Here is an 18,380-nt window from a genome sequence, read left to right as displayed (position 1 = left end):
ATCGAGGTTCCGGTCCATTTCGAGGCAATCGCGTACAGACCTCGCTATACGAGTGGCAGCAGAGCCAGCAATAAATACGCAGCTCTACGGAGACAGAAGTGCTGGTCTTAGAAAAAGAATCGGAATAGAAATTGCCACATGCCTCTCTCTCTCGAGTACCCTCTTACGCTGACCTTTCTTTCTACGCTGTCTGTGCCGCATATCGTGACAGGCCGTTTAATATCAACCCCTGTCACGTGTAGCTCTTCGTGTATAATGTCGACCGCTAGCGAAACTCTACAGCTCGCAATCGTTAACGCGTCACGGCTTATACCGCGTTCTTTCAGCGAACTGTTTAAACAGCGCTAAGTGGGCTCCCCCTCTCCCCTTGTCGATCGCAATGCTTCAGATTGCGTACATTGCAAATTAGTACACGTACGATGGCAGATACCACGAGCAAGTGCCTGACCTCCCGAATCAGTGCGCTATTTGCAGCTCATTATCTTTCCTCGCAGTAATGTAGCGCAAGCTAATCACTCATGTTAAATTGTATATAGTGTTAGAAATAAAAGGCCAGGAATATCAGAAAATGGGATTGCGGTCTGGAAGATTTGTGCACACACGCAATGAAGAAGATCTGAGACTGCTTTACACTCATGCTGATAACACAACCAAGCCAAAGAAGATATATGTATAACAAGTCATTTCGCAAACTCGCGGTGCATATGAACAAGCTCATTGCACTTAAACTCTTTGCATGTCTGAGTTGCATCACAGCAAAAAAAAAAGATAACATTAAAAAGCAAACTCCAGGGTCATCCTTGAAGGTGCTCCATGCGTTTCCACTAGAGGAACGAATGCCGTTGTCCCGCAAACAACAACGCCAACTATTGAATCCGGTACTTCAACCGCCCGTGCCCTTATCCTTCTAATCTTACAACACACACACACACCGAGACGCTGAAACAGCGCCCTTCACTCACGACGTCGCCTTTTAGAAACGCGCATGCCGCCCAACCGAATCGGAGGCCTCTGACCGGTAATCGCACTCCTCCGATAAAACGGCGGAATTTGCAGAGCGCCCTGCAGTTGCCTTATGCGGAGCCAGCTCCGCGTGGATTTCTTTGTCCAGCGCAATAAGCATGGGGGCACCGTAAGCGCTAAGCGAGAATAGAAAAAGGTCAATAACTCACTACAAACGGCTGTGGCAGCGTCGGAGGCCGTGCGAGTCGGTTCCCACAAGGCGGGCGGCAGCGCAGCTTCATTGATTTCTGAAGGGCCGCCCTCGCGAAGATGCCGGCGGCGCACGTGGGAGAGCTTGTTAGGCCCTCCGGGACAAACCAGAAGAAGCCCGGCCCAGGGACTTGTCCCTCCGGCGAACGCCCGGTCGCCGAAGGGGGGAGTCAAAGGGGGAAGGCTGCCCGCTATCTCGGCTTCGCTTCTTCAACTGTTGTCCTCTGCAAGCAGGAGCAAGAACCGGCTGCTCAGAAAAGACAGCCCGCGCTTTTATTTTGTCTTCATTTTTCGCTAGCTTTCTTGTCTGTTATTGCTTTTGACGGTCGCTGTGGGCCAGTTCTCGGGCAGATCGTATGCCATGTGGGGAAGGCGACATGTAGGAAACGCGAAGCCGAGGCGGCACATAGCCGTATGTTAAGGCAGCACAAGCGTCAAAACGGCGGTACCTGCCGCGGTATTCATGTGGCTATGGCGTTGCGCTGCTGAGCTCGAGGTCCCGGGTTCGATATCCGTCGCGAAGGTAACATTTTTTTCTGGGGGGAGAAATGTACTGCTTGTGCACTTACATTTAGGAGTGCGTTAAAGAACCTCAAGGAGTCAAAATTATTCCGGAGTTCCCCAGTATACGGTGTACCTCGTAATCCGATCACGATTTTACCACGCAATACCCCGTACTTCTCTTTAACGGCGATCACTCTTGCCATGGCCTCAAAATTGTGCGTGTGCACAACTTAACTATCTATAAGAACTCGTAATCCGATAAAGCGTCACGATCCCATTGCCACATCCTTTTTCTGAGACAGCTTAACCACGCAATGCCCAAACGTATTCACCCAAATGAAGGAAAATTAGAACTAGCCAACATTTATTTCTGGCCATGAAGTTGTAGTAAGAAAAACAACAAGAGTGAAATGGAATTAGGGTAATGACATAATTAGTAAACTAAAAAACTGATTAGTAGTTTGTTTGATGATGTAAATCAGAAATGCTATAGCTTATGGCTTAAGTTTCGCGGGCTTAAATCAATGTACTCAGACATGAAACTCAGCGCAGCATATACGATACACTGGGAATTGCGAGGTTCGCGCAGTGCGTCCGAGTCTGGTTACAAACGGGTGCAGCAATATTGCGAGACACCACGTGCATCTGCTTCTGGGATGCTCGAAAAGGGCCGGAGGAAAATAACTTGCAGTGCGAAAAATGCGCTGAGAAGCGTCTCCGCTCTGGAAAGATGGCATAATAAATACAAAAGCTACGACCAACTTTTTTCGTGTTTCCTACCGTACTGGTTTGGTCCAACTCGCCGAAGAACTCCATAAACGACTAACTTCACGGTTGGAGCAAGATATATGCAAGAATGACATGTTGCATTCCTGCTTCCGAAGAAAGAGAGAGTGAAGCGAACAGAAAGGGACGTTAATCAGGTTGCTTTTGTGTTCCTACCCTATACATTGTGGGAATGGGTAAGGGGAAAGAAAGCAAGAAAATGTCACAGGACCATTACAAGAGGTAAAACCCGGGCAGCGTTGATTGCGAATTGAAAGAGGGCCGCACAGCTCGACACTCTCATCGTACGGCACCTATTTACGTGCTACGCTTCGTACACAATGATACACAATATATGTATGACGGGATTAGTGCTAGTTTAAGCATTGTGTGTAACTTTTTCTTTAGCATGACGCTTGCGCCGCGACATAAAAGGTATAGGCCATAAAGGAGGCGCTGCATAGGCAAAGTGGTGCTTGGGCTACGGCGACATACGCAGGGCATATATGCGAGCAAGAGTGAGGACGCTTCACTTCTGTGTAATTGTTTTTAGGAGAGGGCTTCTATCCGTCTTGGCTTGACTTCGCCTAGTCGTGACGTAGACAAGTGTTCTAGTGGAAACATTAATTAGACGAAGACAGCTCTTGCTGGCTACATACCGAGGTGCCTTTTATCCTTCGCTCTCGCAAAATTCCTGTTCACGTTACGAGAGGAAGATAGGAAGGAAAAGAATAAAATAAACGGGGTTATATGGGCTCTATGTGTGACATAGCACAAAGGTTGAGGGGCCATAAACAGGACAGGGGAGAAAATGCGAAAAGTCCGACAATTAATGTGCACAGGCGTGCCGCTGATATGTGTGAATTCGCAATAATGAGTGGCTTTTATAACCTCTTTCGCTAAAGGCTAAAATGATTTAACATGTCATCGATAGCGCCCAACTGATTGGTTTCTCCGCGCCTTCCATGTTTTTCCCCTATTACTTAGCTAACAAATAATTAACATCGCTTTCTCAGCGGGAAATTGTTCCATAACTATCATGGGTACTTGGAAGTCCAAGTGACATGCTTTAACATATGTATATGGCGAACAACGCGTCATTCATGAATATTCGACCATGCGATTGCACATGGCGTTGCGTATTGATGTAACGAGATATTGCTAAACTAATTTATTGTTTAGAAAAATACGCGATCAAGAAGAGACGCGAACGCCTTCTCACAGTGCGCATGTTGCTTAACCCTGGGCTCTTCGTAGCCGCAGAATATTCTATACAGAAACGCCTCGCAAACGCCTCACCGTGTCTCCTGATTAAAAAAAAAAAATGTCGGCTATTTCTGCAAGCAAGTTTTGCTTTTGCATTTCTCCGTGCCTGTTACGTTATAGTGGCAGTGCTTGTTTGGATTTTCTAGCGCTTGTAATGAATGCCCGGGTCCCACAGTATATGCGCATATGTAACTATAACGATGGTTCTGTAGTAAACGCATTTCTCCGTAATGATTCCCCGGGGTCATTCGACGCAAGGTCGAGCTGGCGTAGCTGCAAATAAGTCACGACCTCCGTTCACGAGCTTGACGGCAAAGCGGAGGAGTAAAAAGAACCAGAAGAGACGAAGACATTTCGCTAAAATAAGTTACGCTGGTGCTTTTTTCACTATGTCTCTTTCTCTCGCTTCCCTTGAATTCCTGATTTAGTATTGCGAAACATGCATGGGAGCTGCACACATCAATGACATATATAGAGACGCCCAAATTTATCGTTTCCTTTCTTCGTTTTTTTAGCTTGTTTTCATCATTTCGAGTGTCAAAAAGCAGGACAGACAACATAGATAATAATGGTGATGTCGTAGGTTGGAGAATTCCTTGCGCGTTTTGTTATTCAAGAAAAAAAAAAACGCTATCGATACATTAAGTAGTCGTTTCTATACAAGAAAAGAAAAGAAGGAAGAGAGAAAAGAAAAGAAAGAAAGCATAAAGAAAGAGACATTGAGATGATTTCTTTTATATACATAAATGGCTACTTTACAAGTTGTTTGCTTTATTTAGCTTCATCTGATGCTCCTATAGCTTGAGACGCCTGCATAAAACGCGCCGTTCTTGAGAAGTAGCAAAGCGTTGGCCCGGTCGTTCGGGAAACACTTGTGGTGTCGATGTGAAAAAAGACGAAGCGCATTTTGACGAAATAGCATGCCTTGCTGGCAAAGAGAGCGTAGGTGACGCAAGGCGAAAGTACTACAAATTTTCTGAAACGTGTAGGATCGTTAACGCTAGTATTAACAACTTCAGATATTGTACACGCAGAGTCTGGCGTAAGTATTCCTTAAAAAGCTTTTGGTTGGGTATCTGCACTACCCGCACATCGTATATCACATTTCTTCTCTGTGTTTAGTGCTCACAGAACGCATCCAAAAAATTTCCTGTCATACTCCTTCTTGATACGTTCTCAAAGACTTTGTAAAAATGAAAGTAAGCATGAACGAAATATTTCTGTCAAAAGCTGGAACATCGCCTAAAGTCAGCCACGAGCCTATAGTTACGAGTGGGGACTTAGAATGGCCGTCCACGGATCTAACGCAGCTTCGTAGAACCCATACTGCGCTTTCGTCCATAAAAAATGAGAATGCTGCTATTTAACGCGAACCAGCTAGAGCAATGCTTAACCTAACCAACACAAACCATACCTCTGCACGCTGCGAGCAGCTCCACGCTCGTAGCGTCTTGTTCTGCTCGTCTTCGAGACAAGAACGGCTGCCACGAAATAAATAAATACAGCGGCTGTAAGAGCCTGCTCCTAAACAAGGTAGCATCGCATTGCATATGAAGGAGGACCACTAAGTACGACACCAAAGAAAGAGAATCAAGTAAAGAAGACCGAGCAACACTACCGCGGGAGGTCTGAACATCCTGATCTACACGGAGGGGCCAACTACCGCATACTATCGTCTATAAAAAAAAGAAACAGAGAGTTTGAGTGCAAGAACTAAAGACGCAATAGTAACACGAGCGAAAAAGAAAAGTAGACGTACGACGACGACGACGGAAGTGCACGCGTGCGTACAGGAGGCGCGACGATCAGCATGCATTAGGGCACGTTGTGGGTGCTCGCTCTCAAGGGCGCGCTCATGCAATATGCATACAAGCTGCGGGAGTCGAGAGGTGACAGCAAGGTGTGCCGGGTGTTAGCTCACGGTAGCAGCACGGATCGAGGTGATGGAGGTATGCGGCGCGGGTTCGCGTACACTGCGATGGACGAATGAGGAAACACCGCGGCACGACCGGTTCAACGCTTTTACACGTGCGCACCCAAAATGCACGCACGCGCGCAGGCAGCTGAATGGACTCTGAAGAGGACCTGGAGGGTAGGGGCTCAATGTCACCTCGTGGTCGATTCACCCTATCAGCGACGTCGAGGTCGATGTGCTGTAGTGAGAGAACACCGGTTATGTATACAGCTATCTTCAATAAGCGAATAATTGTGTGCCGATGCAGGACTGCTAAGCAACCATTTGCGAGATGCAGGGGTGACCAGCGTGCAATAGCATCCGCTGCAATATGTCCTCTTTCTTCGGACTTTTTTATGCCGCTGCCATTACAAAACCTTTTCTTTCTTCCTTTTTTCTTTTTGTGACGTATGTGAAATCGCGCAGCAGAGTGGTTCCTGCTGGACCTTTCTCTTGTTGGTTTCGTGTAATTCACCCTCTTGAGACTATATTACGGCTTTTTTGGTTATCTATATACTATGATTATTTTTTTGTTTTGAACACTATATACATGCGGCCGAATGCAGAAGCTGATGATCATGGTGTTTGTTCCTTCTGTTATTTATTAGCTTCTCCAGTGCGTTTGCGAAACTACAGCACTTTAAAGTTTCAGAAGTACTTAAGCAACATCAATGCCGCAACGCGTTAAAAACGATGGTCTGAGTGAGGACTGTTGCTCTTGTCAAGGTTACGGAAGCACGCGTTCTGAAACTTTGTTTTCCTCATCCTATTAGATTTTTGCTATGCGCTACATGCTTCTATTGGAACAAAGATAATAAGGGGGGCGTGCACCGATTATTTCATTTTGTAAAAGAAAAGCTGTAATTTTGTAGTGATGGCCACTATACGTAATTGAATTAAAGTGCTATACCTTGCCGCGCTACACCTTGTCGAAGCACCCGCGCTCAAGGAAGGAAAATCCATCGGCCTGTGTTCTTGCAGCAATTTATCTTTGCATTAGCGCGAGAGGTGGCTATGAAATTACGCTTCTAGCGTACTTCCTTCTTTCACTCCGCTCATCGTCATGTCATTTATGAATACTTAATGCACATCCTATCGATGCATTACGCAAAAAGTGCGTGGGGGGGAGGAGCGGAGAGGGGGGGAGTTGTGTAGCATAATCATCAGTAAGCGACATTGAACGTCCGTAATCATTATTCCGAAGAACAATAGAAATAGTTATGGCTCTCGCACTGCGCATCCTGCAGGACACAATTTCAGCTGTACAGTGAATACAGATATCAAAAATTATGAAATGGCACAACCCCTGCACACCGGGTGGCACACTTTTCACGCGCTCGTGCTGTTTATTATCCAGAACTTTTGTTGGAGGAAGCTTTAGTAGTGACTGCCTTTTTTAATTGATCTTCACCTTTCTTTTTACTTACGCGTTGCTATGCGCGTAACTATGCAATCCATTTACGTTTTGAATTAGAGATGCTCATGACTATGTATTGCGATATTGCAAATCCTGCTATTGTTTTAAGTGTGAGCCGCATTTTTTTTTTTTCGTACGATTGTGTCATTTTTCATTTATTCCAGTTTCAATTTTGCTTTTCATCTGACATACCCGTTAACTTGCCTTGCATGTATTTGCTGCCTCAAGTGAAGGATTAGGAAAGCGCTATTTTGGATAGAGAAAAAAGAAGAGCCGTATTTTATGGCCAGAAACTTTTCGTATAAGTATTGCATCCGTCTCTAGCGCCCTCATTTAACTAAGGCATACAGGACTTCACGCTCAATAGACCTGCTCGTGTGATTGTTCAACGCCACGGAACGCGGTTGCCAGACGTGACCCGACTTTCAATCGTAAATGTGTCGCGAGATTACAACGACAACCTTCGTACGCCTCCGAAAAGCTACGAGTAACTGGAGCGAAGCTCTATTCTCTTTCTGTTGATCCTCAGACATTAAGACAATGTTGCTCCGCTTGGGCTGTGTGTAGTTTCTTTTGATTTGGTTATCTTGCCTCAAGCATGCGAAAAAAAAGAAAAAAATAGAATTGCAGAACACGAGTAAAGATTTGTGAATGTAAACATTATTTTAGTGTTCCTTCTAGAGCGTTTGTACAAGAAAAGTGTGTAAGGAGAGTTAACTGTAGAACAGCTCGACAATTTTAATTAAAGCAGTAGCAACGCGCTTACAATGCGGTTCCCTTGCGATATTTCAAGACATTATTATATAGTAATGAAATTAATACCTTAATATTGAGATACATTATTTTATTGGAATGTTCTTGCAAACTTCAGTTTTCTCCTCTCATTTCATGAGAGTTGAAGCGTACCAGCACCATAATTACATTTTGCACCAATATCAACAGCGCCGTGTCACAACCCTTGGTCACAGAACAAGTCAGAACAGCCAGCTTCGCGTCTCGACATTTCAGAGCCCGAAATCGCAACGCCGTGGATTCCTGAGCACAGGAAATTGGGAAAGGGAGTCTCAGTGCGTTAATTTTTAAGCTGACGCGCGCGCGAACTGATTTGTCAGGTCCAGACAGTCTTCAATATAGAAAAATGCTCTCTCGCTTACTCCTCGAAGCACTGAATAATATTTTAATTATTCACTGCAAAGCGGAAAAGAAAAAAAGATGGCTGCGAGGCTCTGCTTCGGCATTCATGGCGGCCTTCACAGCTCTTCTTTAGTGCACAGCAAGGCAGTCGCCACGCCCACGACATAAAAAGGGCCTTCGATATTGGTCAGAAGCGCCTTCGCAAAAAAACAAGTGGATTACTTCCATCCTTCCTTCTTTTTTTTTTTTCATTTCGCTGCTCCCAGTGTGTTGTTGTTAAACGTTGTTCCTCATCCTCCCCACCCCCTCTCCCCCCAAATGAAGAAAGAAAGGAAAGATGGTAACGTTCTTAAAAATTCAGACTCCGCAGCCTCCAATCTGAGCTAGAGTACGTCGGAGCTTGCCAGCATTTCAGCGGCTGGGCGGCTGTACACGGCAGAGCCCCGAGTCCGTCTCAAGAAAGAAAAAAAAAAGAAAGTCGTTCCTTCGGGCCTTCGTAACTTAATCGCGCGGAGCTCCCGCGGGACGGCGGAGTACGCCGAGTGTGGTTTTAGGTGCACAATCCTTTCGGGAAGGTGCAGCCGCGTGTGTTCTCCACGGTGTGTCACTACTGTCGCACTTGGCGTGCCACCAACAGTCGGCTCGAGCGCTGCGCGACGGAGTGACAAACGCAGCTGCGAAAAAACACGAACTTGCTCTGTTGCTGTTGTCGCCGTCCTCGTCGTTGCTGGCTGTGTGGGGGCTCCTGAGGAAACTAGGTCTCCGTAGGGAATTATGCCCTTATCCTCTCTCTCTCTCTCTCTCGCTGGAGAAACTCCTTACGACTAACTTGTACAAGCACCTTCGACTACATGGCGCCGTCCGCGCTCGTGCACACATTCAACGGTTCCCCTCCTCTCTCTCTCTCTCAGCCGTATTTTCATTCTCCTTTCTCCTTCCCACTGCGCAGTGTAGCCAACCAGGTGCTATCCTGGTTAACATCCCTTCCTTCTATATTTCTTTCGTTCCTCTTCACAAACTCCTCCAAGAATACCATGTCGTACTTTTCTAACACCAGCCGCATCATCTCGAGACGAACCTGATGGGTTGCGTTAGTTCTAAACAACATTGGGTGACAGCAACAATTTACGCCTCTGTTTAAAAATTTGTGTATCTTTCTGGAACTGCGCTTGGCGTCAACGTACGGTGCCGGTTCCAATTAGGCGCTTTGTTTGCACGTTCTCTTGTCATTTATTATTTGCTCAGTTGTCGTTTTTCTTTTTTTCGTGATTTATACCATTTCCCGAGGAAACGAGGCTAAAGTCTTTCGAGGACTAAGCGAGAATTCGGGAGAGTTGAAACACTGCGCTCCTAATTAATGGCATCGTAACAAGCACTCTGCCTTCGAAGCAAATATCAGAAACGAAGGTAAGAAAATCAAATTATGGGCTGCAATACCAAGACGTGGCTGTCAAAGAATTGCGCTGTAGGGCTGCTGCTTTTATTAGCCGCTTTTTAATGTGTAGCGGTGCACTTTGGCTGGAGTCGCTGTTGCCTGCCAATCGCGATTAGTAACAGACTAGCGAGCTGCAGACAGAGCAGTCTAGATAATGCACACGGACGCGAGTTTTCCTGTGTCTGGCGGTACACTTTGTATCGTCAATATCGAAGGTACCGCATCGGCATTGTCATCTGTTAGTTGAACACTATTATTATTATTATTATTATTATTATTATTATTATTATTATTATTATTATTATTATTATTATTATTATTATTATTATTCGTCATCGTCATCATCACCAGCCTATTTTTATGCTTAATGCAGAACGAAGGTCTCTCCCAGATATCTCCAATTACCCTTGTCTTGCGCTTGCTGATTTCAACTTGCACCTGCAAATTTCCTAATTTTATCACCCCACCAAACTTTCTGCTGTCCTCGAAAGCGCTTGCCTTCCCTTGGCTCATCTTTTGTAACCCTAATTGTCCACCGGTTATCTGCCCTACGCGTTACATGGCCTTCCCAGCTAGAGTACTAGAACATCAACAACTAGAATACTAGAACGTCATCTAGAATACCGGCTACCCCCTTCTGCTCTCTGATCTACATCGCTCTCCTCATGCCTCTTAATGCTGCGCCTAACATTTTTCGTTCCATCGCTCTCTCTGCGGTGCTTAACCTGTTGTTGATCGTCTTTGTTAACCTCCAAGTTTCGGCCCCATATAATGCACCGATAAAATGCAACGTTTGTACGCGTTTCTTTTCAATGACAGTGGTAACTAAGCTCCCAGTCAGAATTTGCTACTGCCTGCTCATAACTACTGCGATTGGTATCATTATTAAAGTAGCAAACGAAAACAAAACACGATGTCGAGGCTGCGAAGTGGCCGCGTAGAACGTATCGTAGATGTTTGTTGTAAGAAGTAGCGTGCGCAAAGTGAATAAACATTGCGCACCAGAACCAAGTCCCGAACGCTGATCGCAAGAAAATGAATGCACGGAGAAATCATTATATCGTCATCTCTCTTTGGTGTCTTCACGTTGCTGCATTTTTTCAGGGAGCGATTTCGTAAACTACTGCCCATTATAAATGCGTTTACCCTACTGGTCGCACGCGAACAAGCATTCAGGATCGGTACTGGAAACATTTCTCCTTCATAAGTAGCGTTTGTCCATTTGCCAGTCCCCTTCTATAATAGTATGTTCCCTACCATGATTGGTAGGTGCATGCTTCTACGATTCACGCTACCAGCTGTTAAGTGCTTTAGGTGTATACGGGTCCCGGCACACAATGCAGGTGCTCCAGTATTACTACAGCAAGTTAATGTAACGTTTCTTTCCGGCCTGTGTGGCATCGCATGTTGCATTCCGTTTTCTTTTCTTCTTCTTTTTTTTTTTGAAGCAGCAGTACCCATCATCTCGTGACATTCTGACTTAAGAACAATCGTAGCATTTATGACATTTGCTTTAATATATAAAGTTTCCCTACTGCGCCATTTCGCGGCTGAGTATATGTTACTTTATTCCATTTTGTGATGTCTTTCTGTCATCGTGACGTTCTGTGCATTATTTAAATATCTAATTTTCTCATATATACAGTATCCCGGCAAGATGTCGCAGTTCTGTCTTTTTATGAAACAATATTTTGCCCGCTCGCAAGTGAAACTCTAGAACCCTTCGCCATGATCAACGTCTGCTATTAGAAAGCAAAGTCATCAGCAAAGTCATCAGCAAAGTCAAAGCCATTATCGATGTGGTCTATGATTAGTCCATGGTGATCGAACTTTTAGGGCCGATACAAAGGCGCCGATGCCAATTACACACGCTTTCAAGCGATCCGAATGAAGGGGGCACATTTCTACGCCGAACGCCAACAGTTCTTATAACGAAGCTTGATTGCGAAGTTCCCGGCACTTTTTCATAGGTATCTGGCCTCTAACGCTGAACATGCTTAAAGGCATGGTGGCATCATCTAGGAATGGTGTAGCGAAGGAGTAATTTACGAGTTTGTCGTTTCAAGCGTAACAGTTTCATATAATTATTTAAAAAAAAGATATGCAGTTTTAACAAAAACTACGATCTGATTGTGAAGCTGGCCGTAGTGGGGGACTCCGGAAATTTGAACCACCTAGGCGTCTTTAACGTGCGCCTAAATCTAAGTATACGCCCGCCGTGGTTGCTCAGTGGTATATGGTATTGGGCTGCTAAGCACGAGGTCGTGGGATCGAATCCCGGCCATGGCGGCTGCATTTCGATGGGGACGAAATACGAAGACACCCGTGTACTTAGATTTAAAATTAAATTATTGGGTATTACGTGCTAAAACCACTTCCTGATCGTGAGGCACGCCGTAGTGGAGGACTCCGGAAATTTTGGCAATCTGGGGTTCTTTAACTTGCACCTAAACGTAAGTACCCGGGTGTTTTCGTATTTCGCCCCATCGAAATGTGGCCGACATTCATACTATAATTACTAGAGAGAAATGTGGCGCTAGTGTCCACGAGAGCTGCGAGCAGGGCGACTCAGCTAGCATGGGAATCATGGGTAGCACATGGTTTGCCTAAACTTTGTCTTTTTTGCTTCAAGCGGCTTTACGACTTTGCAAACTCATCACTTTCACCAAAGTACGGCGTTATAAATTATTCAGTAAAAACATCATTCAAATCGTCCGATGGCAGGATTTAAACACAGGACCTCTAGCACACCAGCCTGGTATTGAAGCCATTACGCCACTGATGCATGCTTCGACAAGCGGCATAGAACAGCCTTTCTCGCGAGCGAGAAAGCGCGTTTCCAGCGAGAAGCGCGTTTCCACGCTTGGTGCGTTTCCATTCGCAGTTGCACCAGAAGATGCCGAAGTGAGTGAGTGAGTGAGTGAGTGAGTGAGTGAGTGAGTGAGTGAGTGAGTGAGTGAGTGAGTGAGTGAGTGAGTGAGTGAGTGAGTGAGTGAGTGAGTGAGTGAGTGAGTGAGTGAGTGAGTGAGTGAGTGAGTGAGTGAGTGAGTGAGTGAGTGAGTGAGTGAGTGTGAGTGAGTGAGTGAGTGAGCGAGCGAGCGAGCGAGCGTGCGTGCGTGCGTGCGTGCGTGCGTGCGTGCGTGCGTGTGTGTGTGTGTGTGTGTGTGTGTGTGTGTGTGCGTGCGTGCGTGCGTGCGTGCGTGTGTGTTTGTGAGTGTGTGTTTATAATTCACTGCAAATAAAATCATTTCTTCGAACAGCGTGCTGCTACCCCGCTTAATATACACACACATGGTTCATGAGCCCTTCACACCGAGCATGGTTCGCTTTACGTAGATGTCAACTGTAGTTGAGTCTGCCTGCTTGTCTTTCTTTCCTTTCTTTTTCTTGTTTCTTTTCTGTAAAGTGGGCGCCCTGCCACATAAGCTTGAGGTGTCGGAAAGTGATCGATGACCAAGCCGATCCTTCGCGAAGACCTGTAAGGAGCACTGAACGACTTCAGGAATCAATACTGCCTAAAACTACAGATACATAATATTCGTTCGCATTCGCTGGGTTTTCTTTTGAGCATCCACGCACTTCAATATGTTCATTCAATGTACATGTAAGCGTTTTCCGATATGCTACTGAAATTGAACTTATAAGTAAACTTTTGCCACTACCCTGCCCGCGGAAGCGCAGAGCGTAGGGGTGCGTTGGCGTGTATTCATAGCCTGCGAAGTTAGGTGGCTGGTTCGAGAAAAGCGCACATATCACCTCACTTCTCTTGCCTACCGTTTTGCACTTTCAACCCTGACGCTAGGGGGGCTGCTGCTTTTTGCTATGAGATGCGTAAGGTGTTGGAATGTGCCTCAGCACTGCAGGATGGTGAACGTTGGCGTCCTCCTGGCTTAATGAAGAATCATCGATAGATCAAGGAAAGAGTTGAAGAATCTGCGTAGTGTCACACAAACGTTACTATAGGGTAGTTACGTGTAAGTGTATGTTTGGCATCGTTATTGTGATTGAGCCAGCATGGAAACAATGGAGCGGTGTGTAAGGATAATAGGCCGCAAACGTACTTGCACTTTCGTTTTGTCTTCGTGCTACCTATGACCTTAGGATTTGGTATATAAGCCTTATTTAGACCAACTGGTTCGGTTGTAAAGAATACTTTCATTTAGCTTCTAATTGCTACAAATCCACAATTTTGGGAGCACTACATTTCTTTTTTACTTGACCAACCGAATCTCTGAAGGCGGCTTTCTGTGAGCAATCCCATATTGCTTCGCGTAAAGAGCGTAATGCTTATCTAACAACCGCGCTTAACTTAGCGCGCTTTCAGCAGGACCCCTGGCTTCAGGAATTATTAAAATCGGTGCCTTGCGCCATTCCCCAGTCTCTGACGTTGAGAAGAGCACCGGTTGAGAAACTGCTTACGTTTATTTTTTAACACTGTGGACTTACGGGAAACCAGCGAAAGCAGCATGGCTATGTCCTCAGCTGGTGGACTACCTATGAGCAGCACTACTCGGCGATTTCTAAACGGTAGTTTCGTATTAGGCCACTTACAACGTATACACGAAGGACAATCAATACAAAGGGTATTATTTCTCAAGCCGCTCCTCACTGCAGCGATTGCCGTGGAGCGTCGTTGAAGCGTAGTGAAGACGTGTGTCTGCTCCGCAGTTTGCGCGTGTATCGGTCTTGATTGCCTCACTCTGAACAAGTCTCTGGTAAAATCCGAATTTCCTCCTCACTGCTTACTGAAGTTTCGAGCACAATTTATTGCGGTCAGACCACCAATAAACTCAGTACAACAACCAAACGAGACCACATAGACATGTGTGAGGCAAACTTTTTTGTTCTTTTGTTGTCTACTAACTGCTATAATATATGGGAAGTTCACTACCGAAAAGCCTTCTATCGCAAAAAAGTTGCTAAAATATAAGCAAGCAAAAAACAGCAAGCGAGAGGACTCAATAGATAAAAAAAGGTTGAAATAATCAGAGCCTTTCACCATCTCTTAGAGAAAAGACTCACACTACCTACTAAAAAATTGACATAAAATTGCAGATCATGCGTATTTCAGAGTCGACGCATAAGTTTTGATATGCATTAGCAGTCCAATCATTCTGACACAAATTTCTGATGAAATTTCACTGTTTCAAGAGATGTGGCAGACCTGTCAGTTCCTCCTGATTACGCCGCCTGACACCGGCTAATCCTCATAAGCTTTGCGCAATCGATATCACGTGTGATATTAATTGGCTTCGCGTCAGCCATCAAAAACATATCCCTGAAATGATTAATATGTATAGCTATATCATACAAGGATTAAAAATTAATAAGGCAGAAATGTTCCTCCCCTCCTCGTATGCCTGTGGCGTCTATAGTTTTATTCTTTAGAGGTGCAGGTTTATTGTAAAAAGTGCCTGCTCCTTATAACGACAAATCGGCGGCAATGGCAAAAAAAGAAGCACCGAGAATAAGCTCCTTTTAGAACATGCGGCAGCTTCATTTACACGACTCATTAACAAGCACAAGGAATTCGAAACGAAAGCCTCTCGCACGTGAGGCAAGTAATCTTCTGGGTAATTGGTGCAGTGCGCTTTCCTTGACGTCGGAGAAGCTGCTTGATGGTGCGGGGTACTTCGGGCAGGTTAGGATTGGTGCCCATGTGTTATTTATCACGTTTCTCATTGCTCCTTCCCTGTTTCTTTCTCTCTCGTTGCGCCCTTGCGCAACTTTACGTACCTTAATAAGTGCCAACTATCCCAGCAGCATGTCCTCCTGAGGTTATCTTAAGTTGCAACAATCGGATCAAATCAGTGGCGCAGTTAGTCATGTGAACTGCGGGACGCTACATGCGAAACTGTCTACAACGAAATCACGTGTTGTAACGACGCAGTGAAGCGTGGAGCGCGCTACTTTCGGTGCATGCTGCGTCACCTAGCCGCGTCTGCTGTAAACTGACATTCATGCTCAGTTACGGACGGAGGTCACGGCTCCGCGTCCTGCTCACATCTTCACGGTATTCACTAAGCTTATCAGAATTTCCATATCATGCCGGCGCAGCGCTGCCAGCTCCTGGTTTCCTGCAGCGCTTGTTCCATTTCGGCTTGTCAATTTTGGGGCTATTTTGCGAGAACCGGCACCTTAAAGCTATAGCTCCGCCTGTAGCAAGCAACACCCCTCCTCCTCCTACTCCTGAAAGATAGCCCGTCGAGCTACCAGCAAGCTTTGTAGGACATAACGAGCTTACAGCTCTCTTCCGGCATGATATCGAAATTCTGATTAGGTGAGAGATAGTCGAGCTGAGATATGAGCAGAACGCATAGCCGCGAACCCCGTAACTAAACTGCGCATGGGCAGCAGCATTACCGCGGTCGAGACTCAACCGCGCTTGGTTTTGCAATAGTACATAACTATTCGCGCGTGCATTTGAAAGGGCGCACACTTGCCGCGACTTGCCTTTCCACACCAGCGCAGTACCTCGAAGTCCGCCGGGAAAGCGGCCATCTTGATATCACAGCGCGTGTCTATAGAGGAGGCGCGGCGTGCTATATGAGTGCGAGGGCTTCAACAGATTTGCGCGGCATACACAACAGGCGCGCAGCTGCGTGTAGCTCTGGCAACACTCAGCCACTCCGAACCGGCAGCAGAGGGGCCGCAGCCTCGTTCGGCCGTACATCACGAGGCGCGCGACACCAACCTGCCCAGCTGGCGCGACTCGGCGGATTTCAATCGCGATGGAGGCGGATACACGCAGGTCACCGCTCTTCTTTCATAACTGAAAGTGGTTTCAGTTGATAGGCTGTTCCAAGTACTACTACGCTCCAAACGATTCTGCCGGGCGGCCGCGTCCTCATTGGTAAAGCAATGAACGGGGCTTGTTGGGGGACGTTCATGATTGTATTGCGCTTAGTATTACCCTTGGTATTGCACTTGGAATTGTTAGCACGTGTTTATATGCAAGCGCTCTCAAATAATTAAAGAAAGATTACTCATCGACTTCGTTATACTCCAGCTTGACTACACGCCATGCATTCACTGCGCAATGAAATGAATGAGCCCCATGCAACTGTAATGTTGTTGCCTAAGACGTCGTTCTGTAGGGTAATTGTGTCTCAACTATATGGGCGCCAAACGTTGTGGTGAAATCCGAGAAGGTACGCAAGCGCCTGGATAGTGTCGAACGTGCTGCGTTCCCGACTGCGTGAAGTAAAACAATCCCCATTTATAAATGTCTATGGTGTTGGGCTGCTGAGCACGAGGTCGCGGGATCGAATCCCGGCCATGGCGGCCGCATTTCGATGGGGGCAAAATGCGAAAACACCCGTGTGCTTAGATTTAGGTGCACGTTAAAGAACCCCAGGTGGTCAAAATTTCCGGAGTCCTCCACTACGGCGTGCCTCATAATCAGAAAGTGGTTTTGGCACGTAAAACCCCAAATATTATTATTATAAATGTCTAGAGTTCGCTGGTCTTTTCGCTAGTGGAGAGGAACGCAGTGACACAACTCCTTGCAGACCTACAGTGAAGGCTTATAGTGGGCAAGGCTTCCGTGTGGAAGCCGCAACGTCACCTACTTTAACAGCACCACTTTGACCCAGGTTGGTGCATATGTGCAGCGATCTCATGACGTCCACACAGACAAAGGACAGGGTCCTTCCGCAATCACCACAAGGCCATCACAATCACCAGAAGGTACTGTTGGTTCAGACGCCCAGGACTACCGTCTTTTTCAGTGACACTTGTCGTGGTGCATAGTCAATGGTAACCTTTCTGAAGAATGCAGTACGAAGCTCAAGCTAAGGCGATGCGACCAGGGCACTTGCACGATTTGAACTATATATATTATAGTAGATCAGTTCTGCGGAATCTCACAATATGGAGGGTGGTTCATGAAAGCAAATACTGTCAACTATCCGTTTGTTGCACGAAGCTACAAAGGAAACCCACACGGGTTTCTCAGAAGTCTATTTAGTTATATGTCGCTAATACCAGCCGAAAAGGTAAAGTGACGTCAGTAACGAATAAGGATTGCACCATTGAGAGTGCCAACGATGTGCCGTCCGGCACGCACCTTACGGTTCGAAGAACTGGCGCTCAAGTGTCATATATATATATATATATATATATATATATATATATATATATATATATATATTTGGCGCCACCAGCCGGTTATTTAGAGAAACTAGAAGTTTCACAGAATTTCACAGATACTACTTCTGTGAAATCATATCTCAAGCATAGCTCGTGTCATTTGGAGAGTACTTGTTCTGAGCATCTGCGATATTGTCACGGGGATGTTGGGAGTATAGAAGATTCTATTTACAATATATATACAAAATGGGTGAGTAGTTGAGATGGCTGACCACCAACAACCCGCAATAGCCAGCGTCTCGCGATCTTCTTCTTCCTCTCTTCGTTCATCCTTCCGTAACAGGACCCCCGGGTGGTGAAGCCCCGTCTCGGCGCATGGTAGGCAAAGAACTGCGGGCGAAGTATGGCTTCAACCGCGAAACGGGGACGACGTCAACAGACATCGGACTTGAGGATGGATCAAACCGTAACGGCGCAATCTCGTAATTGACGTCGTTAACTTGACGTAGGACTTCATAAGGCCCTGTGTAGCGAGAGAGAAGCTTCTGGGAGAGGCCGACCCGACGACATGGTGAAGAAAGCAGAACTCAAGCACCTGGGGT

General features: G+C 46.0%; 2 protein-coding genes across 8 annotated transcripts in view; one reads left to right on the top strand and one right to left on the bottom strand.

Moving 5' to 3' along the window:
* LOC139059209 (beta-mannosidase-like) overlaps nt 1-18,380 on the bottom strand; it is a 335,938-nt gene that overhangs the window by 248,046 nt on the left and 69,512 nt on the right. For 6 of the 7 annotated variants that reach the window (XM_070537314.1, XM_070537322.1, XM_070537318.1 and 3 more), the window contains exon 2: nt 1,173-1,436. The gene's annotated coding sequence lies outside the window, so the exon portion shown is untranslated. Of the gene's footprint in view, nt 1-1,172; nt 1,437-16,140; nt 16,278-18,380 lie in introns of those variants that run through there. The other variant, XM_070537315.1, reaches the window with a different exon arrangement.
* Nucleotides 1-18,380, top strand: part of LOC139059210 (uncharacterized) — a 173,937-nt gene that overhangs the window by 110,259 nt on the left and 45,298 nt on the right. The window lies entirely within an intron of this gene.

The sequence above is a fragment of the Dermacentor albipictus genome, chromosome 4 (genome assembly GCF_038994185.2).
Source record: "Dermacentor albipictus isolate Rhodes 1998 colony chromosome 4, USDA_Dalb.pri_finalv2, whole genome shotgun sequence".
In the NCBI taxonomy this organism is placed as follows: domain Eukaryota; kingdom Metazoa; phylum Arthropoda; class Arachnida; order Ixodida; family Ixodidae; genus Dermacentor; species Dermacentor albipictus.
The sequence above is the reverse complement of the archived record's forward strand: the minus strand, read 5'-3'. Positions and strand labels throughout refer to the sequence as shown.